The following is a 27,865-nucleotide window of genomic DNA, read 5'->3' on the forward strand; positions in this document are numbered from 1 at the left end:
TTTTTACATTTTTTTGTTGTTATTCAGTCTCTCACTGTTCAAATAAACCTACCATTAAAATTATAGACTGATCATTTATTTGTCAGTGGGCAAACGTACAAAATCAGCAGGGGATCAAATACTTTTTTCCCTCACTGTAGACTCAAAGGCTTAGACTCACACAATGTTTTCTAATACTATATAAAAATACTCATATTTCAAGACTCACTAATATTCACTTTAGTACTTATCTTAATGTAGTCAGGAGGACTTTGGACATGTCTAGTGTCACTCAGGTTCAATATTAAGATTAAATAAAAATTTAGAAGAAAAAATTAAAATTGCTGATGCTCAAGATACTCAATTAGTCTCAAGAAGTCCAGTTTTATTGCTTCTTTGAATTAGCACAACATTATTCAGCTGTGCTAACATAATTGCAAAAGGGTTTTCTAATGATCAATTAGCCTTTTAAAATGATAAACTTGGATTAGCAAACACAACGTGCCATTGGAACACAGGACTGATGGTTGCTGATAATGGGCCTCTGTACGCCTATGTAGATATTCCATAAAAAAAATCAGCAGTTTCCAGCTACAATAGCCATTTACAACATTAACAATGTCTACACTTTATTTCTGATTAATTTGATGTTATTTTAATGGACAAAAAAATTGCTTTTCTTTCGAAAACAAGGACATTTCTAAGTGACCCCAAACTTTTGAACGGTAGTGTACATATACAGGTTTTAGGAGAGGTGCCACACTGGGCACCCGGGGAGCTGTTGATGTGGGGTGTTAAGTGCCTTGCTCAAGGGCACAATGGCAGGCAATGGCATGTAGGATTTGATACCAGCAACCCTGTAGTTGTCAGCTCACTTCCCGTCGCCTCGCTAACTGCTTGTAAGGTTCTGTATTTATTTTCTTAGTCAACCTTGTGTTCTTGAACGTAGCCCTGTTTCTTTGTGTTCTTGAACGTAGCCCTGTCTTTCATTTTTGTTCATTGATTTCACCTGTGTTTGTTACTCACCTGGGCCCGTATCTCTAAAGAATTTTTGTGCAAAAAGTGGCTCCTAGCGGCCAAATTCTAAGAAAATTCTCAGAGGCATGACGTTTTCTTAGAATTTCCCCTAAAAGTGACACGAAAATCCCAGTTAATATAAAAGCTATTCCTCAAGAGTCCTAGCGCTTAAAAGGGCTCCTAAGGCGAGATCTGCTAAGAGCAGGGAAGAGGACTTTTAGTGGCTTAGGAGTTACCCTAAGCAGCTGCACAAAATGGCCAACAGAGGAGGCAGGAGAGATGTCCTGCAAACACTGGATGACAGGGAATTATTGAGACGCTACAGATTGGATCGTGCAGGAATCATGTTTGTGGTGGATCTCCTTAGAGATGCAATTACTTCACCAACTGGGCCAGCAACAAACCTTGCTCCTCAGTCCAGTTCGGCTTGCGATTCCTTTTTTTCTCAATTTTCTGTGTTTGTAGGATATTTGTTAACAAGCCTTCATAAATAGACCAGCCAGCAATCACAGACATTGTTAAAAGCTGAGCTGTGTTACCCTCGTTAAGTTCACACTGAGTTGTAACGTTGCAATTTCTACTTCATTAAGGACAGCCCCTTGAGATAGGCCATCTTGTTTTCAATGGGGTCCATATGGAAGTGAAAGTACAAAATATGCCAGCTAGGATATTAATATGAGCAAATGAGACACAAATCATTATTTGAACAGGGTGTAATGAGCTTAAGTTTTCACATATTTTAGATTCTAATGTTAGGCTATAACCCCTACAGCTTACTATTCATTTTCCAGATATTTTCTTGAATGTGAAATATTATTTACAATTATAGTCTGCATAAGATTAGAGTGTATAATTATGTTTATTGATTTGAGGGTACATCCTTTGCTCATTATCACCAAAAGTTCATTTTCATCAAACTTGTAGGATCAACCAATCACGGCTTTTGAAATGATGACTCATACCTAGCAACGGGGTCAACCACACCTCCTCACTAAGATAGGATTTTTCATCCATTCCTGGCTCAGAGTTCACTGAAAATGTTCTGGAATCACTTCTAAGCTAAAACTCCTGGCAAGGAATTTTTAGGTTAAGTTAGGAGCTCTCTGAGAGGATTCTCAGAATCTTTAAGGATACGGGCCCTGGTCTCATCAGCTCCTTATTTAGTTCAGTTCATTCTGTTTGTGCCTTGTGAGGTATTGTTCGTTTTGACTCTACTAAGCCTTTTCCTAGCTCGTTTGTGAGAACCAGTTATAGCCTTCAGTGCTAGTTTTTGATTCTCCTGCCTGTTTGCCTACCTGTGTATGACCATTGCCTGCCTGTGACCACAATTCCTGCCTTTTGCGAAGGCGAAATAAACACCTGCCACGCTCTGTGTGTGAATCTACACCCTTTTCTCCCTGAGTATTCATTACACCGCTAGGCTACTTGCCGCCCAGAATAGCTATAGGCCTATCCAGTCTGTGCAGTTGTTGATTCACTTAATCACTTCCTGATAAACACAGGAAGTGCGTCCGACACCATCATATTTGAGAGTTTCACAACTTGCTGTAAATGTAAATCAAATATATAAACCATAAAACACACCTATCGTAACAGTCAGCTATGACACATACAGGAAGTGTCTTACAACACTTGTGTCACCAGCCTTTTCTGGTCTGCTATTAAACAGCAATACTGCTCTCTGTTTTCAAACAGGTAAATTATTTTTTAAGCACCAACTGTATTTTGGAAAGTTTCCAATCTGGTTTTCATCCCCACCACAGGACAGACAGCCTTAGTTAAAGTGGTAAATGATCTTAGAGCCAACACAGATGCCAACCAGCTCTCTGTCCTTGTACTCTTGGATTTAAGTGCTGCATTCGACACTGTTGACCATGATGTCCTTCTGGACAGACTGGAGAGGTGGGTTGGCCTCTCTGAACCAGTTCTACATTGGTTTAGGACCTATTTAACCGGTCGATAGTTTGTTGTCACCCTTGTTGAACATAACTCAGAGAAAATACATATCACGTTGTGTTCCACAAGGTTAGATTTTGGGTCCGGTACTGTTCCGTTTATATATGTTAACCCTTGGCAGCGTTATCAGAAAGCACAGTATTGATTTTCACTGCTATGCAGACGATACACAACTTAACACATCTGTGTCACCAGAGGATTTTAGCTCCACGGATAAATTATTAGACTGTATTAGTGATTTAAATACTTGGATGGCTCACAACTTCCTCCAGCTTAATCAAGACAAGACCGAAGTACTTATTGTTGTGTTAGGGTTAATCACAGATTAGGAATGTGACCAAAACAGCTTTTTACCACCTGAGGAACATTGCCAAGGTGCGTCCGTTTCTCTCTCAGGCTGATACAGAGTGACTCATCCATGCTTTTATTACAAGCAGGCTTGACTACTGTAATGCTCTCCTGTCTGGTCTACCCAAGAAAGCCATTGATCAACTGCAAAACATACAGAATGCTGCAGCACAGGCACAGAGCAAGACCAGACGGAGAGCACACATTACGCCGGTTTTAAGGTTTCTGCACTGGCTGCCTGTGAGTTTTAGAATTCATTTTAAGATTATTCTATTGGTTTTTAAATCAATCCACGATTGTGCACCCCAATACATGTCAGTGGTATGTCAGTGGTCCTCTGTAGCTCAATTGGTAGAGCATGGCACTTGTAACGCCAGGGTAGTGGGTTCGATCCCCGGGACCACCCATACGTAAAAATGTATGCACACATGACTGTAAGTCGCTTTGGATAAAAGCGTCTGCTAAATGGCATATTATTATTATTATTATTATTATTATTATTATTATTATGTCAGTCATTAAGTTATGTTACCCAGTAGGTCCCTCAGGTCCTCTGGCACTGGCCTTTTAATTATCCCAAAGCCTAGGACCAAGCGGTATGGAGAGGCAGCCTTTAGTTATTATGCCCCCAGCCTCTGGAATAGCCTGCCAGATAGCCTGCCAGGGGACCGAAACTGTGGACATATTTAAAAGAGATCTTAAAACACACCTTTTTAGCTTTGCTTTTCCTTCAGGGTGCTTTATAGTCGTTCAGTTTTTATTGTCATTCTTTTTTTTTTTTATCCTCTTATGTTTGTTGTGTAATAAATATTTCAGTTTTTATTTGCACTGTTTTATATTCTTTTTTTCCTGTGAAGTACATTTCATTGCATTCCATGTCTGAAATGTTCTGCATAAATAAAGCTTGATTTGATTTGATTTGATGATTGCTGGTTGACAATTGCTGGTCACAGCTAGACGAATGTCTTCCTGCTCTGTCAGCAGTATAGCAGACAATAACAAAAGGAGTGCCACTTTATTTGAACAACAAATTAGGCTAGAAAGGCTTTATAGAGAATTCATGAGGTCTTCATAAACTCTACTTAGTGGCTTTACATGGCATTTATTAGCAAAGTCATATAAATGCTACATAAAAGGTGATATGATATGACATTCCCAGGGCCACCAATACAGCAAATGTATGGACACATGACTGTAAGTTGCTTTGGATAGAAATGTCTGCTAAATGGTATATATTATATTATATGACATTATATGATATCTGGACTGGTGCTTTGCCAAATGTGGTATAACTATATTGTAGGGGTGTAACGATCCATCTACTACATCGATGTATCGATTTATATTCATATGATCCAACTACATCGATCTGTGCTCGGCGAGTTGGCCTTTTGGACAACATATATCGATCTAACATCGTTTTAAAATGTAATAAATTGATTGTATCGATACTAGGAAATAACCCATTGGATTTAAGCACGTCAGACTTTATATGCAGGGGTGCACATAACTGGTACGCAGATACGCAAGCGCGACAAAAATCAGGAATGCGTAATGCCACTTGTGTTACTACGCGCCTTTGCGTACTTGACCGATCTTCTCATCTAACCTTACACATGACATGTTGCTTGTCAACTACTGTCAGGGATGTCCAAAAAGCAACAGACATTAAGCAGCTTCTTTGGCGTTTCGCCACCTACAAAGAAACGCCAACTGGAGCCAGAGCCGAAGAAAATACTTTTTTCGGAAAAGTGGCTTGAAGCTAACGATGAGCGCACTGAAATGTGGTGCAAGATTTGCCGCTCAAATCCACATCTAGCAGACAAAACAGGTGCATTTTATAAAGGCTCAAAGAATTTCAACCATCCTTTATTTGACAAACATGAAAAGAGCAAGGAGCACACGAATGTGGCGCAAGCCATTGCTAAAAGCTAGCCGAGAATAAATGTCCAGTCGCCCACTTGCCAGATGGCGAGACAAGCTGAATGAAGAACAGCGGCAAGCTCTGTTTAATATTTTTCTCTTTCCATAAAGCTAAACACGCACGTCCCATGTCTTCCTATTCTGAGGATGTTCCTTTACTGAATGCTTTTTGATGGATCTGAGGACATCACAAAAACTGAGCAGGAAATAGTTGACATTGTGTCTGTGTCCAGCAACGGAGAGTTTACTTCGGACTTTATTGGACTGATTGAATTGGGTGCTGACCGAACCGCACAGGCCATAACAGACGGACTTGTGAGACTTTTGGTAAGTTTCATAATACCAGATGGTCTGCATGGAGTCATGAAACACTGTTAAAAATATCAAGACTATTGCCAGCCATTAAAATGCAACTGGTTACCAGGTATTTATTTCAGTCACACTGGTTGAATTTTTGGCTAAAAGGTTACTGAATCGATTTCAAGTCACTGAATCGTTTCGGATCGTATCGTTCTAAATGAACCAATATCGTCCTTGAATCGTATCGACAACCACGAATCGTGATACAAATCGAATCGTTGTTAAAACGAATCGTTACACCCCTACTATATTGTCACCCTAGTGACATTCACTTAGGAATGGGAAGTGAGACCAAGAGGAAAGGGAGGTTGAACTGGAGGTTCAACTGAACTTACCCTGGCCAGTGCCTTTTTTAATATATTTTTTAAATATAACATTTTATTGTATTTTTTATTGTATTTTTTTCCCCCGCACCAAATACAAACATGAACAACAACTTCCATACGCACACAAATAACGACTACATTTGATCTGCCCAGACCTGCATGTTCACACCCCCATAACTACTGTCTGCATTATTGTTTGCCACTTGGCCTTACATAATCCCAATTAGTTTTTCTAGGTCGCCCATGCTATTTCAATTTTTTAATAATAAATCATTTGTTTTCTTCATTGTGTTAATGATGGAGGATTGATTGATTTCCAAGTTTTTAGTATATGTTTTTTCAAGACGAGAAGAGAATAGCCCATTGGGTATCTCACTACACCCCCATACAGTATGCCATGTCTTGAAATATGCAGACAGACGGATTAAAAGGTACGTTTACATTGTAATACTTTTGATAGCCAACTTTCTAGTTCCACCCAAGCTGCTTGGCGATGGTCTTGTAGCCCATTCCAGCCTTGTGTAGGTCTACAATCTTGTCCCTGACATCCTTGGAGAGCTCTTTGGTCTTGGTCATGGTGGAGAGTTTGGAATCTGATTGATTGATTGCTTCTGTGGACAGGGGTCTTTTATACAGGTAACAAACTGAGATTAGGAGTACTCCCTTTAAGAGTGTGTTCCTAATCTCAGCTCGTTACCTGTATAAAAGACACCTGGGAGCCAGACATCTTTCTGATTGAGATGGGGTCAAATACTTATTTCCCTCATTAAAATGCAAATCAATTTATAACATTTGTTATATGCATTTTTCTGGATTTTTGTTGTTGTTATTCTGTCTCTCACTGTTCAAATAAACCTACCATTAAAATTATAGACTGATCATGTCTTTGTCAGTGGGCAAACGTACAAAATCAGCAGGGGATCAAATACTTTTTTCCCTCACTGTACTGTACTGACATTGGAAGGTGAGAAGACAGGGAGGCTGATTTTTTATTATCTACAGAAGAATGGATTCACTTTTTCAATGCTAGTTAAGGATATCATAGGTCTAGTTATCAAGTTTCATTATGGATTTATTAACTACTAAAAGGTAAGATGTGTTTTTAATTCTGGTGCCGCTCTGCACACACAAGCTTGTTTAGCTTGCTAGCTCAAGCTTGTTAGCTAGTTAGCTCAATCTTGTTAGCTAGCTAGCTCAGAGGACATTAAAAGTTATTTCATAGAAGCTGCTCCTCCTAGGTATAATTCTGTGGACCTAATTCAGATAATGCATGTTATAATAAGAGGCCTAGCGCTTCAAGTCTGCTCCTCAACCCTCTCGCTCTCTCCACACCCCTAACATTTCTGTCAAATCTTGCGCATAGGCTACACTTGTCTGTCCATCTTGCATGTAAACAACTAGTTTGCCTGCTCTATCCGCACTGATTGGTGATTGGGTGATCTCTGTTTTTAGCGATTCTTTTTTGTCTGCTAATAATTGCTTCAGGGTTGATGAGTCTAAGAAGGCTATAGGATCCATCCAACTGTTGTTTCATTCTTTATATACATTTTCATAGAAGTGTTTAAAATTGTCATTAATCGTGTTGTTGTTTCTAATTACCGCATTTGTATCTTTATCTTTTAAAATTATAACTGGTTTAGCGAGTATTCATTTTGTGGGAGCAACAAGATATTTACCAGATTTATTTGACATTAAGTAGTATGCCTTCTTTGAGTTTAACCTGTGGTTGTTGGCTCTCTTCAAAAGTAAAAGATCATATTACTGTTTAAGGTCATCTTTTTTATTAATTTTTATTTTAGATTTTTTATGGGCTTTTTCTTTAATTAAATTTTTTAAATCAGATTTAACATTTGCTGAGTATGAGATTATCATTCCCCTAATGTACGCCTAAAGGCATCCCAAATTATATAGTTGGCCGGCTTTTCCCTGTCCTCTATGTCTACATTTGTAATGTTAAAGGTTTAAATTTTTTCGTTTACATATGTAATACTTTTGGATGTTCATTCTCCAAATTCTGTTGCTAAGTGTATTTTCTATTGGTGTAATTAAGCATGATACTCAAGAATAATCCAATATCACTATATCATGAATTTTTTTATCCAGTAAATTGTTGAGTGCATTTTTGGAAATAAAAATATAGTACATTCTTGAATAGCTTTTCTTACTTTTAGAAAAAAAGGAATAGTCTTTTGAAGTTTGAAATAGTAATGTCCAGGTGTCCTGTAAATTATTTGTAGAGATTATATTTTTCAGCCTCTTCGGAGGCTCCCTAAATTTGCCTTTTTTATTACTACATCTGTCAATCTTATCGAATGTATGATTTAGGTCACCTGCTAAAATAATAGTTCCTATCTGGATTTGATCTAATATAGCTTGAATTCTTTCTAAAAACACCAGATTCCCTGGTGGGATATACAATGAAATCAATGTGTATTTTTCACCATGTAAGGTACAACTCAACATTTGAAAACAGCCTTCCATGTGTTGGGATATAAGGGAAAAGGGTGTATTCTTCTTTATCAGGATACCTACACCTCTGCTGTTATTACAGTAGGTGGCAGCATAGGCCTCTCCAAGCTCCTCTTTAAATACAAAATGTCTCCTTTTTAAAATGTAACTCTTGCAAGAAAACCACATCTGCTGACAATTTCTTTAAGTGTTTGAAGAACCAAATACATTTTTTTAGCAGACACGACATATGAGGGTGGTGGGCATTCCATAGAATGGAAAGTTCATAGTATGAATACATAGTTATTGTTTACATTACATACAGTATATAGAGCATGTGGGCATGTGGGCTGAGCAGACATTTAACACAAAGCAAAGTACGTCTTTGTACTTGAGGCACTATGTCTTTTAAAGCTCCAACTCCTCTCCTGATGTACACTACATAACCAAAAGGTATGTGGTTGAATATCTCATTCCAAAATCATGGGCATTAATATGGATTTGGTCCCACCTTTGCTGCTATAACAGCCTCCACTCTTCTGGGAAGGCTTTCCACTAGATATTGGAACATTGCTGCGGGGAATTGCTTCCATTCAGCCACAAGAGCATTACTGAGGTCGGGCACTGATGCTGGGCGATTAGGCCTGGCTCACAGTCGGCGTTCCAATTCATCCCAAAGGTGTTCGATGGGGTTGAGGTCAGGGCTCTGTGCAGGCCAGTCAAGTTCTTCCACACTGATCTCGACAAACCAATTCTGTATGGACCTCGCTTTGTGCACAGGGGCATTGACATGCTGATATAGGAAAGGGCCTTCCCAAACTTTTGCACAAAGTTGGAAGCACAGAATCTTCTAGAATGTCATGTATCCTTAGCGCTAAGATTTCCCTTCACTGGAACTAAGGGGCCTAGCCCAAACCATGAAAAACAGCCCCAGACCATTAGTCCTCCTCCACCAAACTTTACAGTTAGCACTATGCATTCGGGCAGGTAGCGTTCTCCTGGCATCCGCCAAACACAGATTCGTCCGTCGGACTGCCAGATGGTGAAGCATGATTCATGACTCCAGAGAACGTGTTTCCACTGCTCCAGGTGATCTTAGGCTTGTGTGCGGCTGATCGGCCAAGGAAACCCATTTCATGAAGCTCCCGACGAACAGTTCTTGTGCTGACGTTGCTTCCAGATGCAGTTTGGAACTCGGTAGTGAGAGTTGCAACCGAGGACAGATGCTTTTTACGCGCTACGCACTTCAGCACTCCGTGGTCCCATTCTGTGAGCTTGTGTGGCCTACCACTTCGCAGCTGAGCCTTTGTTGCTCCTAGACGTTTCCACTTCACAATAACAGCACTTACAGTTGACCGGGGCAGCTCTAGCAGGGCAGAAATTTGATGAACTGACTTGTTGGAAAGGTGGCATCCTATGACGGTGCCGCGTTGAATGTCACTGAGCTCTTCAGTAAGGCCATTCTACTGCCAATGTTTGTCTATGGAGATTGCATGGTTGTGTGCTCGATGAAATACACCTGTCAGCCTGAAGGGGTGTCCACATACTTTTGTAAATATAGTGTATATAGTAAACTTACAACAGCAACATTAACACATGACAGATACAAATGCTATACAAGATAGAAGATAAGCATAGTATGAGATTCCGGTTTTACTTAGTTTTGTCATTTTCCTTTTTCAGAGCGGGGTTACAGGTACAACAACAATCAAATAAAGGCATATAAAGATACCCCGACCCCTTCCCCCCTCAGTCCCAATCCAACCGCCTGCATCCTCCACCCCCACCCGGAAACCATGTATATTTAAATTCATAAGTTCGAAATGAATTTTGTAACTTTGCCCCAGAAGCATTTAACTGCAGAGCACTCCCACATCATATGAAGGAATGTGCCTACCAGATTTAGGGTACACAGTGAACAGTTAGGAGTTGGGGCCAATTTAATCGTAAAATGTTTCTTTGGTGTTAAATACACTCTGTGAACAAACTTAAAATGTATAAATGTATGGTTCAGGTTACAGGAGGCCAAGGTCATATTTTTCCATATTCTGTTCCAGTTAAAGCGTGGTTCAGATTCAATTAGATCTGTGGACCATACTCTTTTAATGGCTAGCTCAGAATATGAGCTTTCCAAAAGTTGTTTATATATAATAGACATCAGTCCTTTCGGGAGCCCAGATAATTTATTTATAAATCCCATCATTGGCTGTTTCAGTAGTTGGGTTTCCCAAGGGACTCCATAGGCCAGTATAGCTGACCTAAGTTGTACATATAGAAAAAAGGAGTGGCCTGGTAATGTGCATGTATCTTTCAAATGTTGGAATGTTCTCAAACCATTACTGTCCATGATATCGGTAAGGGTATGGATTCCACATTTGGATCATTGGAGGGATGCAAAAGGACGCCATCCAGATCGCAAGGCATTATTGTGAAATATTGACGTATGGGCATGCCATTTTGATTCCCAGCTACATTGTTTTATTAATTTTGCACCAAATATAAATTGTGTGAGCAATAATAGGACCAAAGCGTAATTTACATTGTTTAAGGGATATATAAATGAACACCACCTCTTCCAGGGCAATAGGGGACACCATATTTCTCTCTATACTCAGCCAGGCGGTAATATAATCACATCTAAACTAATATAGGATGGGGCGAAATGCTAGAGCGTGGATATTTAAAGTCCTATGTCATTCCCTTTGTACATTCATTAAAATCGATTACCTTGCCATATACATTTTGAAACCGCACATTTTGAAACCGCACATGAATTGTATCCCAATAGCCAGAAGGGGGAGCCATGGGAAGCATTGAACTACAGAAAGTCAGCCATGGCAACATATTTATTTTGACAATAGATATTCTGCCGGTTAAAGCAACTGGGATATTATTCCATCTACTGGGGTCGGATTGAATTGATTTGAGCGTTCTGTTAAAGTTTTTGCCGATGTTTTTATCTAAAGAAGGAAATATATCTATTCCATAAGTAGCGATAGAGTCCTCCATCGGGGTCTTGAGAGGCAGTAGGGGTGATTTGGTTAGATTAATTTTATAACCTGAGATGAAGCTGAATTTATCTATGATTTTTGAGATACATTGTCTAGATATAGTAAAATATAATCTGCATATAATGAGTGTTATTTCCTTCAATTGACAAATTGCCTGGGCCAGAGGTTCCATGGATAATAAGAATAGCAGAGGCGAAGTTGGTCCCCTTGTCTGATGCTTCTAGTGAATCTGAACGGAGCAGAGCAGATATTGCCTGTTATAACTATGGCTGAGGGATTGGCATATGGTATTTTAATCATATTAATGAAATTGGAGCCAATTCCCATATGTTCCAAGACAGACAAGAGACATGACCATTCTAGTCTATCAAAAGCTTTTTCTGCATTGAGTGATAATACAGCCCAAGGAGATGTTGTTTTTGATTAAGCCTCTAAGATACAGTGCTGTGAAAATGTATTTGCCCCCTTTCTGATTTTCTCTATTTTGGCATACTTTTGATACTGAATGTTATCAGATCTTCAAGCAAACCTAATATTAGATGAAGGAAACCTGAGTTTACAAATAAAATTAATAAATTATATTTATTTAATCAACAAAGTTATGCAACACCCAATTCCCCTGTGTGAAAAAGTAATTGCCCCCTTACACTCAATAACTGGTTGTGCCACCTTTAGCTGCAATGAGAACTTGTTCTCAACTGGCTTACCTGGTTAAATAAAGGTGAAAAAAAAAAAAATGACTGCAACCAAATGCTTCCTGTAGTTTTGGCCCACTATTGCATGCAGAACTGTTTTAACTCAGCAACATTTTTGGGTTTTCAAGCATGAACTGCTCGTTTCAAGTCCTGCCACAACATCTCAATTGGGATTAGGTCTGGACTTTGACTAGGCCATTCCAAAACTTCAAATGTGTTACTTTTTAACCATTTACATATAGACTTGATTGAGTGTTTTGGATCATTATCTTGCTGCATGACCCAGCTGCGCTTCAGCTTCAGCTCACAGACGGATGGCCTGACATTCACCTGTAGAATTCTCTGATACAGAGCCCAGGACCTGAGGCAGCAAAGCATCCCCAAAACATCACACTACCACCACCATGCTTGGTTCTTACTGTGGAATGCACTGTTTGGTTTTCGCCAGGCATAAATGGCACCCATGTTGTACAAAAAGTTATACTTTTGACTCATCTGTCCATTGAACATTCTTCCAAGAGTCTTGATGATTATCCAGGTGCTTTTTGGCAAACTTGAGTCAACTTTTTGGACGAGTATCTTAAATTATTGAAGAAGAAGAAGTCTTGAGCCTCCTTGGCAGTGGAAAACGTGTGTTGTATTCTGGAAGGTCAAGATTAGTTTTGCCAGGTGGATAGCTTGCGTAGCTGGGATCTCACCTCATTGTAGGTCGCCCTCTGTTTCAGCAGTTCGGCACTCAGATCTGGGTAGATACTGATCCTCTTCTCCGCATAGGTCAGAGCCCCCGATTCAGCTGTAAGGCGAACAATTTGCCGTTTGACTTCAAAACTGTGGAGTCATCTAATCATACACTGAGATCCGTTCTGGAGTGGACCCGCACAGTGTTCAGTTTATCAGCAGCATGGGACCCAGCTTCTCCCGACCTGTCACGATCGTCGGATATAGAGGACCAAGGCGCAGCGTGGAAGGTGAACATACTTATTTATTAAATGATACACGAACAAAACAACAAATCGATACATGACGTCCACAGGTGCAAAACACAAACCAACACGGAACAAGATCCCACAAACACTGTGGGAAAACCACCTGACTAAATATGGTTCCCAATCAGAGACAACCAGCAACAGCTGATACTCGTTGCCTCTGATTGAGAACCACTCTGGCCAACATAGATATACAAAACTAGACTAGACACAACGAGCACAAAACATAAACTCTACACACCCTGGCTCAACTTAAAAGAGTCCCTAGAGCCAGGGCGTGACACGACCAAACATTTCATAGAAAAGATTGCTCATGAAGGAAGTTGGGTTGCCCGCACAAGTCCTGACTGTCCTGTGACTCGCACATAGAATTTACAGGAATGATTTGAGTGATTCTGTTTTCTTTTTTAGGAAATTGATTTCCCCTTCTAGCTTAGTTTGCGCTGTTTCCAGGTCATGGAGTCACCCCTCTGTCACACTGACCACTGTCTACAAACTTTCCACTTTAGTTGAATAGGTTAGAAATGAGCAGGGCAAGAGATTAATTTATCGGTTTTAATTGCAAGTCGAGGGCAGACGTAATTTCCTCACGAACAATCTCTCGGATAGTAGTGGCCAACTCTTTCTGTTCTCGGGTGTTGAGAGCCACAACGTTCCCACGGGTGAATTGTTCCTTGTAATACAGTGAAAGTCCCACTCCTTAATGTGATGTTATATGTTGACAATTATTTGAAAATAAGTCTGTTAATTCATAGTTATTTTCAGGGACGCAACTTTGGTTTTAGAAGTGGGGGGGGGGGGACATAATTTAAAAAAAGCTTAAATATTGCAGATAGATTGTGGCTTCCATCAATTTAATTGTCTGCATCATTTCCAATCCCCATATATTTTGTTGTAAATATAGATACAGTGCTATGAAAAAGTATTTGCCCCCTTTCTAATTTTCTCTACCTTTGCATATTTGTGATACTGAATGTTATCAGATCTTCAACCAAAACCTAATATTAGATAAAGGGAACATAAGTGAACAAATAACACAACAATTACATAATTATTTCATTTATTTCATAAACAAAGTTATGTAACACCCAATTCCCCTGTGTGAAAAAGTAATTGCCCCCTTACACTCAATAACTGGTTGTGCCACCTTTAGCTGCAATGACTCCAACCAACTGCTTCTTGTAGTTGTTGATCAGTCTCTCACGTCGCTGTGGAGGAATTTTGGCCCACTCTTCCATGCAGAACTGCTTTAACTCAGTGACGTGTGGGTTTTCAAGCATGAACTGCTCGTTTCAAGTCCTGCCATAGCATCTCAATTGGGATTAGGTCTGGACTTTGACTAGGCCATTCCAAAACTTCCAATTTGTTGCTTTTTAGCAATTTTCATGTAGACTTGGTTGTGTGTTTTGGATCATTGTCTTGCTGCATGACCCAGCTGCGCTTCAGCTTCAGCTCACAGACGGATGGTCTGACATTCTCCTGTAGAATTCTCTGATACAGAGCAGAATTCATGGTTCCTTCTATTAAGGCATGTCGTCCAGGTCCTGAGGCTGCAAAGCGTCCCCAAACCATCACACCACCACCACCACGCTTGACCTTTGGTATGATGTTCTTACTGTGGAATGCAGTGTTTGGTTTTCGCCAGGCATTACTGGAACCATGTCGTCCAAGAAGTTATACTTTTGAATCATCTGTCCATAGAACATTCTTCCAAGAGTCTTGATGATCATCCAGGTGCTTTTTGGCAAACTTGAGTCAACTTTTTGGACAAGATGGGTCCCATTATGCCTGGTGAAAACCAAACACTGCATTCCACAGTAAGAACATCATACCAATGGTCAAGCATGGTGGTGGTGGTGTGATGGTTTGGGGATGCTTTGCTGCCTCAGGACCTGGACGACTTGCCTTAATAGAAGGAACCATGAATTCTGCTCTGTATCAGAGAATTCTACAGGAGAATGTCAGACCATCCGTCTGTGAGCTGAAGCTGAAGCGCAGCTGGGTCATGCAGCAAGACAATGATCCAAAACACACAACCAAGTCTACATGAAAATTGCTAAAAAGCAACAAATTGGAAGTTTTGGAATGGCCTAGTCAAAGTCCAGACCTAATCCCAATTGAGATGTTGTGGCAGGACTTGAAACGAGCAGTTCATGCTTGAAAACCCACACGTCACTGAGTTAAAGCAGTTCTGCATGGAAGAGTGGGCCAAAAGTCCTCCACAGCAACGTGAGAGACTGATCAACAACTACAGGAAGCAGTTGTTTGGAGTCATTGCAGCTAAAGGTGGCACAACCAGTTATTGAGTGTAAGGGGGCAATTACTTTTTCACACAGGGGAATTGGGTGTTGCATAACTTTGTTTATGAAATAAATGACATAAATATGTAATTGTTGTATTATTTGTTCACTTATGTTCCCTTTATCTAATATTAGGTTTTGGTTGAAGATCTGATAACATTCAGTATCACAAATATGCAAAAGTAGAGAAAATTAGAAAAGGGGCTGTCACGCCCTGACGCAGGGGACTCTTATATGTTGAGTCAGGGTGTGAATATTCGATGCTGTGTATATCTATGTGAATGATCTAGTATGTGTAGATCTATGTTGGCCGGTGTGGTTCCCAATCAGAGGCAGCTGTCGCTCGTTGTCTCTGATTGGGGATCATACTTAGGCAGCCTATTTGCACTCGTTAGTTGTGGGATCTTGTTCCGTGTTTAGGCTAGTTTTGTGTTCAGCCTTAGGACTTCACGTTTTGTTTGTTTTGTCGTGTGTTTATCGGTAAATAAACATGTACGCATTTCACGCTGCGCCTTAGTCTGACCCGTCCTTAAACGTCCGTGACAGGGGCAAATACTTTTTCATAGCACTGTATTTTAAAATATATTTTCCTTTATTATTTTCCCCTAAACCTACCATCCCTCCCCTAATTGGAGTAAACTAATGTACAACAACACTTAGGCTTCTACTTCCAGCTTATACATACTACAGTGGGGAAAAAAATTATTTAGTCAGCCACCAATTGTGCAAGTTCTCCCACTTAAAAAGATGAGAGAGGCCTGTAATTTTCATCATAGGTACACGTCAACTATGACAGACAAAATGAGGAAAACAAATCCAGAAAATCACATTGTAGGATTTTTAATGAATTTATTTGCAAATTATGGTGGAAAATAAGTATTTGGTCAATAACAAAAGTTTCTCAATACTTTGTTATATACCCTTTGTTGGCAATGACACAGGTCAAACGTTTTCTGTAAGTCTTCACAAGGTTTTCACACACTGTTGCTGGTATTTTGGCCCATTCCTCCATGCAGATCTCCTCTAGAGCAGTGATGTTTTGGGTCTGTCGCTGGGCAACACGGACTTTCAACTCCCTCCAAAGATTTTCTATGGGGTTGAGATCTGGAGACTGGCTAGGCCACTCCAGGACCTTGAAATGCTTCTTACGAAGCCACTCCTTCGTTGCCCGAGAGGTGTGTTTGGGATCATTGTCATGCTGAAAGACCCAGCCACGTTTCATCTTCAATGCCCTTGCTGATGGAAGGAGGTTTTCACTCAAAATCTCACGATACATGGCCCCATTCATTCTTTCCTTTACACGGATCAGTCGTCCTGGTCCCTTTGCAGAAAAACAGCCCCAAAGCATGCTGTTTCCACCCCCATGCTTAACAGTAGGTATGGTGTTCTTTGGATGCAACTCAGCATTCTTTGTCCTCCAAACACGACGAGTTGAGTTTTTACCAAAAAGTTCTATTTTGGTTTCATCTGACCATATGACATTCTCCCAATCCTCTTCTAGATCATCCAAATGCACTCTAGCAAACTTCAGACGGGCCTGGACATGTACTGGCTTAAGCAGGGGGACACGTCTGGCAATGCAGGATTTGAGTCCCTGGCGGCGTAGTGTGTTACTGATGGTAGGCTTTGTTACTTTGGTCCCAGCTCTCTGCAGGTCATTCACTAGGTCCCCCCGTGTGGTTCTGGGATTTTTGCTCACCGTTCTTGTGATCATTTTGACCCCACGGGGTGAGATCTTGCGTGGAGCCCCAGATCGAGGGAGATTATCAGTGGTCTTGTATGTCTTCCATTTCCTAATAATTGCTCCCACAGTTGATTTCTTCAAACCAAGCTGCTTACCTATTGCAGATTCAGTCTGCCAAGCCTGTTGCAGGTCTACAATTTTGTTTCTGGTGTCCTTTGACAGCTCTTTGGTCTTGGCCATAGTGGAGTTTGGAGTGTGACTGTTTGAGGTTGTGGACAGGTGTCTTTTATACTGATAACAAGTTCAAACAGGTGCCATTAATACAGGTAATGAGTGGAGGACAGAGGAGCCTCTTAAATAAGAAGTTACAGGTCTGTGAGAGCCAGAAACCTTGCTTGTTTGTAGGTGACCAAATACTTATTTTCCACCATAATTTGCAAATAAATTCATTAAAAATCCTACAATGTGATTTTCTGGATTTCTTTTTCTCAATTTGTCCGTCATAGTTGACGTGTACCTATGATGAAAATTACAGGCCTCTCTCATCTTTTTAAGTGGGAGAACTTGCACAATTGGTGGCTGACTAACTACTTTTTTTCCCCACTTTATGTACATTTTACGGACACAGCATATTTGACAATAGTTATCTTTTGTTTGTTTTTAGTCCCAACCTTCAGCTCCATTCAACCCCTCCCATCTATCTCTGAACACCATCCAGTTCTGATTTATATTTGCTATACATTTTTTCAACTGTGCTGTGATGTTTAACAAAAGTTCTGAACCTTTCTATTCTCAATGATTCTACTTATTGTAAATTAAAAATAAACATTTTATTATTATATTATTGATAGATTTACTATTATTTTTTAAATCACCCAGCAGCGCTATTTGCAGATGGGGACATACATTGGCAGGGGGTCCGGGGGTCCTCCCATTTTTTGGGGCATCTAAAGCACATTTCCTGCATTTCTACACAATCTAATATGACCCATGACCCTTCTAGCCATCTCTATTTAGAACAACATAAAGTATGCAAGAATGCCCACAGTCATCAAGATGGGTAAGAGATTAGTAAATATGTTTAAGTGATTGATAAGACTAAACTAGATCCATGATAATTCAATAATCAATTTTGTGTTGCACCTTTAACCAATAGCCTAACAAATGAACAAAGTACAAGGACAACTTTTAATTGTCTTTAAAGACATCCTCTATATTACATTTCAGCCAGACCAACCAGCCAACCCGAGCCGTCTACACGCCCGACCCAGTCTAGTCAATAACTCAACTCTCCCCAACACAATTTCCTTCCCATAAATTTTTTTTGTTTCAAGAAAAAGGTTTGGAAAACTAAAGTTTAATGAAAACACACCTACACATTAACACACAGAAACAGTACACCCTCCATATCATTAATATCATAGGCCTAATAGTACTGTAGAGCTCTTTTTACTTGCACACAATATAGCTGGGTCACCCCGTCCTGCCTCTAGGGATCCACGGCCCTGTAGCGCCCCAACCCAAAACACCCCACTCAGCTTTAGGATCTTTCAGGTGTGTTAGGCCAAGGCCAGAGTGACAACAGTACAGCAGACCCCCAGGGCCAGGACTGAGTAGCCCAGCAGCTAGGGATTTCCTAAATCTCCCCTGACGTGGGCATGTTTTCAATACAGACTCCTTTTTTTCGTACAGTATTCCATATTAGACATTGAGACCTTATGAAAGTTGCAAAGTATACCCTTAATCTTAAAACAAATGTAGTGATACTGTACATAACTAGACATTTCTTCCATACATTGTGGGAGGATAACCAACCTTCCAATTAATGGCAATGCATTTATTAGCCACTATAAATGCTTGGTTACACAGTTTCTTTTGATAACAGTCTCCAGTATCAACATTTCCAAGCAAACAAAAACAGAGAGAAGAGAGAATCTGTAGACATGCTGAGATAAAAGAACATACTCTTTGCCAGAATTCAGCCAGCTTTCACAAGACCGCAACATTTGTAAATATGTCCCCTTTTGTGCTTTACACCTCCAGCAGAATAATACAATTTCTGAGTGCATGATATTCAGTTTCACTGGCATATAGTTCATTCTATGGATGGTCTTAAACTGAAGTAATTTATGTCTGAGATGATATCAACATTACTGAGCATTCAAACATATCTGTATCCATTCATCGTCATCAATAGCTTCTACCAGGTCTTCCTCACATTTTTGTTTTGTGTCATCGGGTAAAGCCTCTATCAACCCTTGATACAGTTTGGAAATCAACTTTGGAGGTTTGTCAGACTGCCTTAAAAGAGCATCTGACTTGTCCAGTGTTTGCTGCATAGAGAGAATGAAGTGTTGTATCTGCAAAAATTCACCTCTGTCACAGACTGGTTTTCCCTGGCTGCCTGACTCTGTGGAGACCCCTGTCACCATCTGATCATCCTAAAATGAGGCATGACAAAGAATTACCTTGGTGTACATTTATACATTATATTATTCTAGAATAGAATCGATGGTTCAATAATTGAAATGACCATTATTCCCAGATCCCAGACTGTAGCTTTAAACTGCTGTCCTGTGGCTACTGTAGGTCTACCCATCAATTGAAGATGGAACTGTTTATTATTCACTGAATATACTGCAGAATTCACCTGAGCTCCGTAGACTGGTCTTCCCTGGCTGTCTGACCCTGCTGGGACCGCTGTCACCATCTGATCCTGCTAAGACATGATGAACATAGTCACGGATTCAGCCGAGGCTGCCCCTCCTCCTTGCTCGGGCAGGCTTCGGCGTTCGTCGTCACCGGAGTACTAGCTGCTACCGATCCATGTATCGATGTTCGACTTGTTCTGTCTTTATTGGTTACACCTGTCTTCCCTATTTAACCCTCTGTCTTACACTGTTTGTTGTGTGTGTTTGTTCATGTTTCGGCTGTCGTTAGTGTGCGGGTTTGTTCCCTCCCTGTGTGGAGGTTGTTGTTCTTTATTTTACCTTCGAGTAAAGTACGTCTTCTGATCAGCTCTGTGTCCTGCGCTTGACTTCGCCTACCGCATTTCACTGACGCCCTGACAGTTGTGTATAACTGACAGCACTAGAGGGCTGCATTCCGGTGGGATGCCTGCGGGTCCCGACAGAGATCATTGTGACAGGGTCTGCTTTTTTCATGCTGCAGGCGGTCAGACAGACGACTTTGGGATGAAAATATTTTTGTTGTGCCACTGATTATTTAGAAACAGACCTCTTTCTGCTTTGTATGCGTTAGCCCTACCTGTTGTATTAAAAACAATTTTTTCACATTATTCACACACTCAGAATTCACTGCTTCAACTTCAGTAGCCTCCGTCTCCTTTCCTAGTTGGGCGTGAGAGTTCAAGTGCACCTAATATGTGTGTTCTCATTTAAATAAAATAGGCTGCCTACATTGGCGGAGAATCACGTGGCAGTTAACTTGAATATGAAATTAACTTAAATATGATTAGACTGTAGTTTCCTACAGTGTCTGTAAATAAATATTGATAATGAAAAGAAGTGGAGGGCGCTCAACCAACGTGAGTCGAAACGCAATCAAAAAACGTAATCATGATTGAAAAGGAAAAGGCACCATGCGCACATACGTTAGGCTAGTATGGTGAGCTAGCATTGGGCCTTTTCATTTTCAATAAGTATGGATTACCCATTTGTTTGTCTCTGCCTGCAAATTGTCCTCCTAAAATGTAGGCTATATCCTATAGGACTATGCAAAACGTAGCAAGTGTTGCTGTCATCATTCTTGCTGCTTCCAGTTCAGTAGCCATACCTGCGAGATCAGGTGCACGTGTGGTCTCAATTAAATAGAGTAGGCTATAGCCTAAGTATACATGGGCGGAGAAGCATGGGACAGTTCCAAGGAAATGTACATCCTAAATAGGCCTATTATGATTAGGCTATAGTTTACTACATTGCCTAGAAATAGGCCTAAATATTGATCACCCATATTTCTCAGTCTAAAAATCTTCCCACTCCTAAAAGGTAGGCTATGAAAATAGCTCAAGAGAAAGTGCAAGTCTCGCCAACTCTGCTCTCTTCAAACTACATCTAGCATATTGGCTGATATAGCCCACTAATACAATGTAAGGGCCATGTTAAAATCTGTGGTAATTTAACCTATTTCTTAAGTTATTTTTGTCCATTTGATATTTTCTATAGGGTGCAAAATTGCTGGGACCATGGCTGGCAAGTGAGCTGCGTCACATATGCCTAAAATAACATTGCGGGACTGCAGTTGGGTTTGGGACCAGTTCTTGCGGTAGCGGGTGGGAGTCAGACAGAAAGCCAGCAGGTGCAGGAGGGAGCAGGATTAGGGCTGTGGTGGTCCCAGAATTTTGTCAGCCTGTGATTGTCAAGCAAATAACTGTCGGTCTCACAGTAATTGACCGTTAATTAACAAACACATTTAGCATCTCCTGGCTTCCACACATAGCCTACAAGGCTCTAATGCAGACCTTTGGAACATCTACATTTTAAAAAGTATAACAAATCCTTGTAATATAGCCTACACCATCACAATAAATCCATTATTTATTTTAGACAGGTCTACAGAAACATGATATGAAGAAAATGTAGTCTATTTCAAAAGAACAGAGTAGCATATGAGTTGTCCTTATGTTAGGTCCTGATCTGGCTATGCCAAATGGCTGTGGGATACACTAGTTCATTTAGCAGACAAGATTTGCTTAGAATTCCGTGGCATTCTTTTATATTATAGTATGAAGAATACAATTGAACAAAGCTGAATAAAATAGAAAGGATATTTTTTCCAAACGATTTTAGGGAGTGCGCACATGCGGCTATTCTGTGTTGAGCAGTTAACAAAGAAATAGGTACTCCTATATGCTTAATTTAGAGGTATTAATGTAACTTTAGTTGTTCTAAAAACGTTGGGCTATATGTTTTTATGTTTAATACATTGTATGGCTGCATGATGCGACTCTAATGATGATTTGAAAAAAGTTGCTTGGAAGGCATGAGCTCTGCTTTGTTTTTTGCGCAGGCTGTACGCACTTCATCAGTCTCTCATTCACAATTTGACAAGCACTTGATAATTCCTCTAATTTCCCGGCAGCATCCCGTTTGTGTGGCCTTAATGCACCCTAAAAAAATCCATGCCTTTTGCGGCCAGTGGCCGTTGTGCCCTTGGCCAGGAGTGCTGCGTTGTGCTTTTCTCCCTGAGTGCTGTGCACTCCGAAGCCCCTCTCACTCACATGACTCTCCATCACGTGATCCGGTCTTTCTCAAAGGCTACAAGTGAAGACAGACACGTCGGGGACACAACGGTGCGCGTCCTTATCCAATTCCGAGGTGCATATTGAAGATATTGGAACAACTGTCCACATTTACTTTTCGTCAGCCAACAAGATGAGTCGGCCTAACGAACAGCAAAAGCGCTAGCCTATGTCAATCTACTATCCCCCATAGTACAAAGTTGACCTATTCTATTCTGTGCGAGAAATAAATATTCCAAACATAGTCTGGGACAGTTGTGGGATGCGATAGATCTTAAATTAATACAACCACTAACAACAACAAAAACGTTTTTATGCAATGTGGCTGACGCAACAGATCAGAACGTTTAGCTTAAAATGTTGATAAACTATTAGGCTATTTATTCACATTATAAGCGCAGCAATGCTCACATGGCAGTAGGCTATAAGCGCAAATGTTCCATTAGCGGGAAAATACCATTATCAAAAGTGACCGCAAATATGATTATGCATGTAATGCTTTTATTATAAAGGTGCATTTTATGGTGAAAATGTACTTCCCCAAACTTGAAACTCACGCGCTGCTTATGTATGCCAGTTAGGCTCTACACCCCTTGTAAAGCGGATTCATGTGCTGAATTTTAAGAGGTTATTTGGCCACTTTAGTTGTGATACAAACCTTTTCAAAACATATAGGCCTATGGGCTAGGCTACATGAGGTGTGTGACTATGATTCGAAAAAGTCGCAACGAAAAAGGCTTTGTTTCTTATGCTGGGCATCATTCACAAGTGAAAATATATAATTCACAAGTGATAGGCTAATATTGTCACCCATCAGACTATTCTCGATTTAATCTTTACATATACTAAATAATATGTGTGACATTTGTTTTGATTTAGAAAGGTACATGATAATGGTCCAATCTCGAAACAGGGGCAGCGGGAAAAAAGACATGTAATCTATACACTTAAATTGCGAATGGAGGACGCTTTTCCCGTGGTTCATTTTCATGCCAGCCAGGTAGGCTATACTCCTGTTGTAAAGATAAGTAAGGTGCTTAATATTAGGAAAGTTGAGAAATAAATATAGTAGGCTTAGCCTATAGAAAGCTGATGGGATCCTCCTCTTTTTAGTAGAGGCCATCACTCTGTTTTCTTGCGCAATTGCATAGCCTATGTAGTCCCGTGTAGCTCAGTTGGTAGAGCATGGCGCTTGCAACGCCAGGGTTGTGGGTTCGATTCCCACAGGGGACCAGAATGATTTATTTTGGTCCTCTGTAGCTCAGCTGGTAGAGCACGGCGCTTGTAACGCCAAGGTAGTGGGTTCGATCCCCGGGACCACCCATACACAAAAAAATAAATAAAAAATGTCGTGTCTGAGTACCAGGCAGTTAGCAAGTTTGGTAGGCTACTAATGACCATCTGTCACAACTCCCTCCGAAGCTGCCACCTCTCCTTGTTCGGGCAGGCTTTGGCGTTCAACGTCACCGGCGTTCTAGCCACTGCCGCTCCTCATTTCATCATTCCATTGGTTTTGTCTTGTTCATTACACACACCTGGTTCAATTCCCCTCATCAGTACCTGTATAAGTGTTCCCTCTGCCCCCTTGTCTTTGTGTGTGATTGTTTATTGTGAGGACAGTGAGGCTCGGTGGAGCTCCTTGTATTTTGTATCACCAGGTTATTTACCCTGTGTGCCTTGTTGGTTCCAGTGCGCCTGTTTTGTGCACTGGACTGTTTTGACGCATTACTGCATAACTCTGTTTTCCGGAATAAATCCTGTTATTCAGTGATTTACCCTCCTGCGCCCGACTCCTTTAAATCACCCATCACACCATCAGCTGCATCTGAGCTTGGAGAAGCCTAATTACCGGGACTAAACGGTCACGTGGAATTTGAATGCCTTCATGACTTGTTACCGACGGTGTGGGGTAATACGTTCACTGCAAGAGCCCTAAGCGGGATGAAGAAGTCGTCCCCCGCAGGCTTCTACTGTGCACCATGACAGTGAAGCCTGTAACGTTAGAGCTGTTTATTACTGTGTCAGTGTGAAAAGTAGGGAATTAGTTCTGTGGTACCTTCTCACTAGCGTAGCTTATTCATTCACCTCAGTCGAGAGGGGATGAAACATTAGCTAACGTTACATGTCAGTTACAATACTAGCTCAGCACTGCGAATAAACACTAGTTAAGTTGAACAGCAGTTACCTTGCCAGCTACATCAGTCAACTAAAGAGTAGCCCGTTTCTGTTCCTTTTACAACTTGGTGAAAGAGTGCAACGCGTAATCACTGAACTATGCTCAACTCTCCTGTGCTGGTCCAGCCAGCCTTCCAGAAGCTTTGCCTTCACACAGCCTGTCAGCCCACTTTGTAGTGTCCGCGTGATCCTAAATTCAGTTGGATAAACACTCCAAACACTCCTTTCTGCTTTTGTCCTAAATTGCTCCTCTATTGTTCCCGCAAGGAAGGCGGGATTTCAATTACATCAGAGTGCACCATAAGACCAACTCCTTGAATTGACAAACCCTTGCATTTCACAATTGTGTCTAAAATACACAATTTTGCTCAAAACGTATTTGTTTACCCTTCAGTGTGTGTACTTTCCTGTATTTTTTAATTGGACTGACGTTTTTCAATAGGAAAAGTAAAACTATAGTGTTTCCTGTTTTTCCAGTTTAGCATTTTGCATGATCCAGCACAGTTTTTGGGTGTGCAGAAGATTCTGCCTATTAAGAGCAACAAAGCAGTTCCCCCACCACTTTTTTGTTAAACAGCTGAGGGATGTTGCTGAAAATGTTTTACCACTCAAATTCATAGACAGAGCTATGGATGGAAGGACTGACCATCCATGAGATCAAAATTATATTTTAACCATTTGTATATGTTAGCTATACACTAGTGTTTGTTATTCCATTGTATACAAACAATGGAATAAAACAAGCTTAGGCGATATTTTGGGTTCTGATGGGGTACGAAAGTTGAACTAAGCTGAAGAATGAATGGCTATATGTAGTTAACTTAAAAGTCCATAAATGGATGTACCAATCCCAGATTTCCCTTTTAAGAATGGCTTGTTCAATGTTTTCTAATACTGTATGATATAATTTAGGTTTCTAGGAGTCACCTCTGGCTCTAGTAGAGACTCATTATTAATGCAATGAAAGATGTTAGACGTCTACATTTGTTAAAACTTTTAAACACTAAATAATTGTAAATTAACGAACATTTTCACAGGTAGGCTAATAATGAAAAGCAAAATGTATTTGAAATCTCAATCAGAATCTTAACGCGGATCCTAGTCTGTGTATAGCATTTACTCTACTTGTCTACTTTTTCTGTAAAAAAAACAACAAATACATACATTTTCTAAGAAAATAGTAAGAAATGTGCGCTTACCCTAGCACGTGGCTCCTTCCTCGTTGCGTTCTGTATTTCCAAGCGTGTGTGTTGTAGATAAACCAGGGTATTTTAGACTACATCGTAAACATTTGCGCGAATGTACATACTACAATAACGTAATCCACCATGAAGCACGGAGGCGTACTAGACTGGCTCAATGAGCTACACTCCGGGATAATCTGCCCTACCTATATAAAGAGGTGTGAACATGCGTTAACTTAATGGGAAAACCCGAAGTATTGGTCGTTGCAGTATGTGCACCCCTTGTGGTACTTGGGAAGCTCATGGGCATATACCTACTGTCAGTGATGTAAAGTAACTAAGTAAAAATACTTTGAAGTACTACTTAAATCGTTTTTTGGGGTATCTGTACTTTACTATTTATATTTTTGACTACTTTTACTTTTACTTCAATACATTCCTAAAGAAAATACTGAATGCACTTTTTACTCCAATACATTTTCGCTGACACCCAAAAGTACTCCTTACAATTTAAATGCTCAGATAGGCAAGACATGGTCCAATTTACGCACCTATCAATAAAACGTGTTTCATCCCTACTGCCTCTGATCTGGTGGATTTAGTATGACTGGGTCAACTCAACATGACAATCGACAGCTGCACCATCCACTCCAACTCCACAGTCAGGAACCTTACATTTGACCCCACTATGTCATTTGAACCCCACATCCTGAACATCAACAAGTCAACCTTCTTCCACCTCAAAAACATCTCACGACTCACATCCTCTCACTGACCTCACTACTGAAACCCTCATTCATGCCTTTGTTTTATCAGGCCTGGACTACTTCAATGCCATTCTCTACAGACTCCCTGCCAAAACACTGGACAGACTTCAACATATTCAAAATTCAGCTGCATGAGTCCTCACACACATCAGACCTTGGGACCACATACTCCCCACCCTCATCAAACTCCACTGTCTCCCAGAATTCGGAAAGTATTCAGACCCCTTGACTTTTATCACATTTTGTTACGTTACAGTCTTATTCAAAAATGTATTAAATTGTTTTTTTCCCTCATCTATCTACACACATTCCCCCATAATGACAAAGCAAAAACTGGTTTTTATAAATTTTTGCAAAAAAAAAATACAAAATGGAAATATTACATTTACATAAGTATTCAGACCCTTTCCTAAATACTTTGTTGAAGAACATTTGGCAGAGATTACAGCCTTGAGTCTTCTTGGGTATGACGCTACAAGCTTGGCACACCTGTATTTGGGGAGTTTCGCTCATTCTTCTCTGCAGATCCTCTCAAGCACAGCTATTTTCAGGTCTCTCCAGAGATGTTCAATCGGGTTCAAGTCTGGGCTCTGGCTGAGCAACTCAAGGACATTCAGAGACTTGTCCCGAAGCCACTCCTGCGTTGTCGTGGCTGTGTGCTTAGGGTCGCTATCCTGTTGGAAGGTGATCCTTTGCCCCAGTCTGAGGTCCTGCGCGCTCTGGAGCAGGTTTTCATAAAGGATCTCTCTGTACTTTGCTCCGTTCATCTTTCCCTCGATCCTGACTAGTCTCCTAGTCCCTGCCGCTGAAAAACATCCACACAGCATGATGCTGCCACCACCATGCTTCACCGTAGGGATGGTGCCAGGTTTCCTCCAGACGTGACACTTGGCATTTAGGCCAAATAATTCAATCTTGGTTTCATCAGACCAGAGAATCTTGTTTCTCATGGTCAGAGAGTCTTTAGGTGCCTTTTGGCAAACTCCAAGCAGGCTGTCATGTGCCTTTTACTGAACAGTGGCTTCCATCTGGCCATAAAGGCCTGAATGGTGGAGTGCTGCAGAGATGGTTGTCCTTCTGGAAGGTTCTCCCATCGCCACAGAGGAACTCTGGAGCTCTGTCAGAGTGACCATCGGGTTCTTGGTCACCTCCCTGACCAAGGCCCTTCTACCACGATTGCTCAGTTTGGCCGGGCATGGCCTGCGTCTCAATCCACCACATCCGCCTGTGTCGGCCTTCCGCGTCTGCTGTGGAAGGTGGCCGAGCTACAGCTGTGTTTGTCAGACCATGAAACATCCCGAAAATTGGTCTTCTCCACTCTATGGAAAGGGGAGACTCTCACGAACACAATGATGTTCTTCATTTTGCTCTATGACCCCCCACAACTGTCACGGGACTCGTTTGAAGTCGGTAACGCTGATGTAGCATCCAAACCGTTTGGGCTAC

General features: G+C 40.8%; 1 protein-coding gene across 2 annotated transcripts in view; it reads right to left on the bottom strand.

Moving 5' to 3' along the window:
* The window catches only part of LOC311121990 (platelet-activating factor receptor-like), a 51,151-nt gene extending 25,305 nt beyond the window's left edge, over window positions 1-25,846 (bottom strand). The window contains exons 1-3 of one of the 2 annotated variants that reach the window (XR_014612367.1): window positions 25,668-25,846; window positions 19,684-19,749; window positions 18,203-19,474 (exon numbers count right to left, since the gene is read on the bottom strand). The gene's annotated coding sequence lies outside the window, so the exon portion shown is untranslated. Of the gene's footprint in view, window positions 1-18,202; window positions 19,475-19,683; window positions 19,750-25,667 lie in introns of those variants that run through there. The other variant, XM_084196417.1, reaches the window with a different exon arrangement.
* Window positions 25,847-27,865: the final 2,019 nt, after the last annotated feature.

This window comes from Coregonus lavaretus (genome assembly GCF_964263955.1).
Source record: "Coregonus lavaretus genome assembly, contig: HAP1_SCAFFOLD_447, whole genome shotgun sequence".
NCBI classification, from domain to species: domain Eukaryota; kingdom Metazoa; phylum Chordata; class Actinopteri; order Salmoniformes; family Salmonidae; genus Coregonus; species Coregonus lavaretus.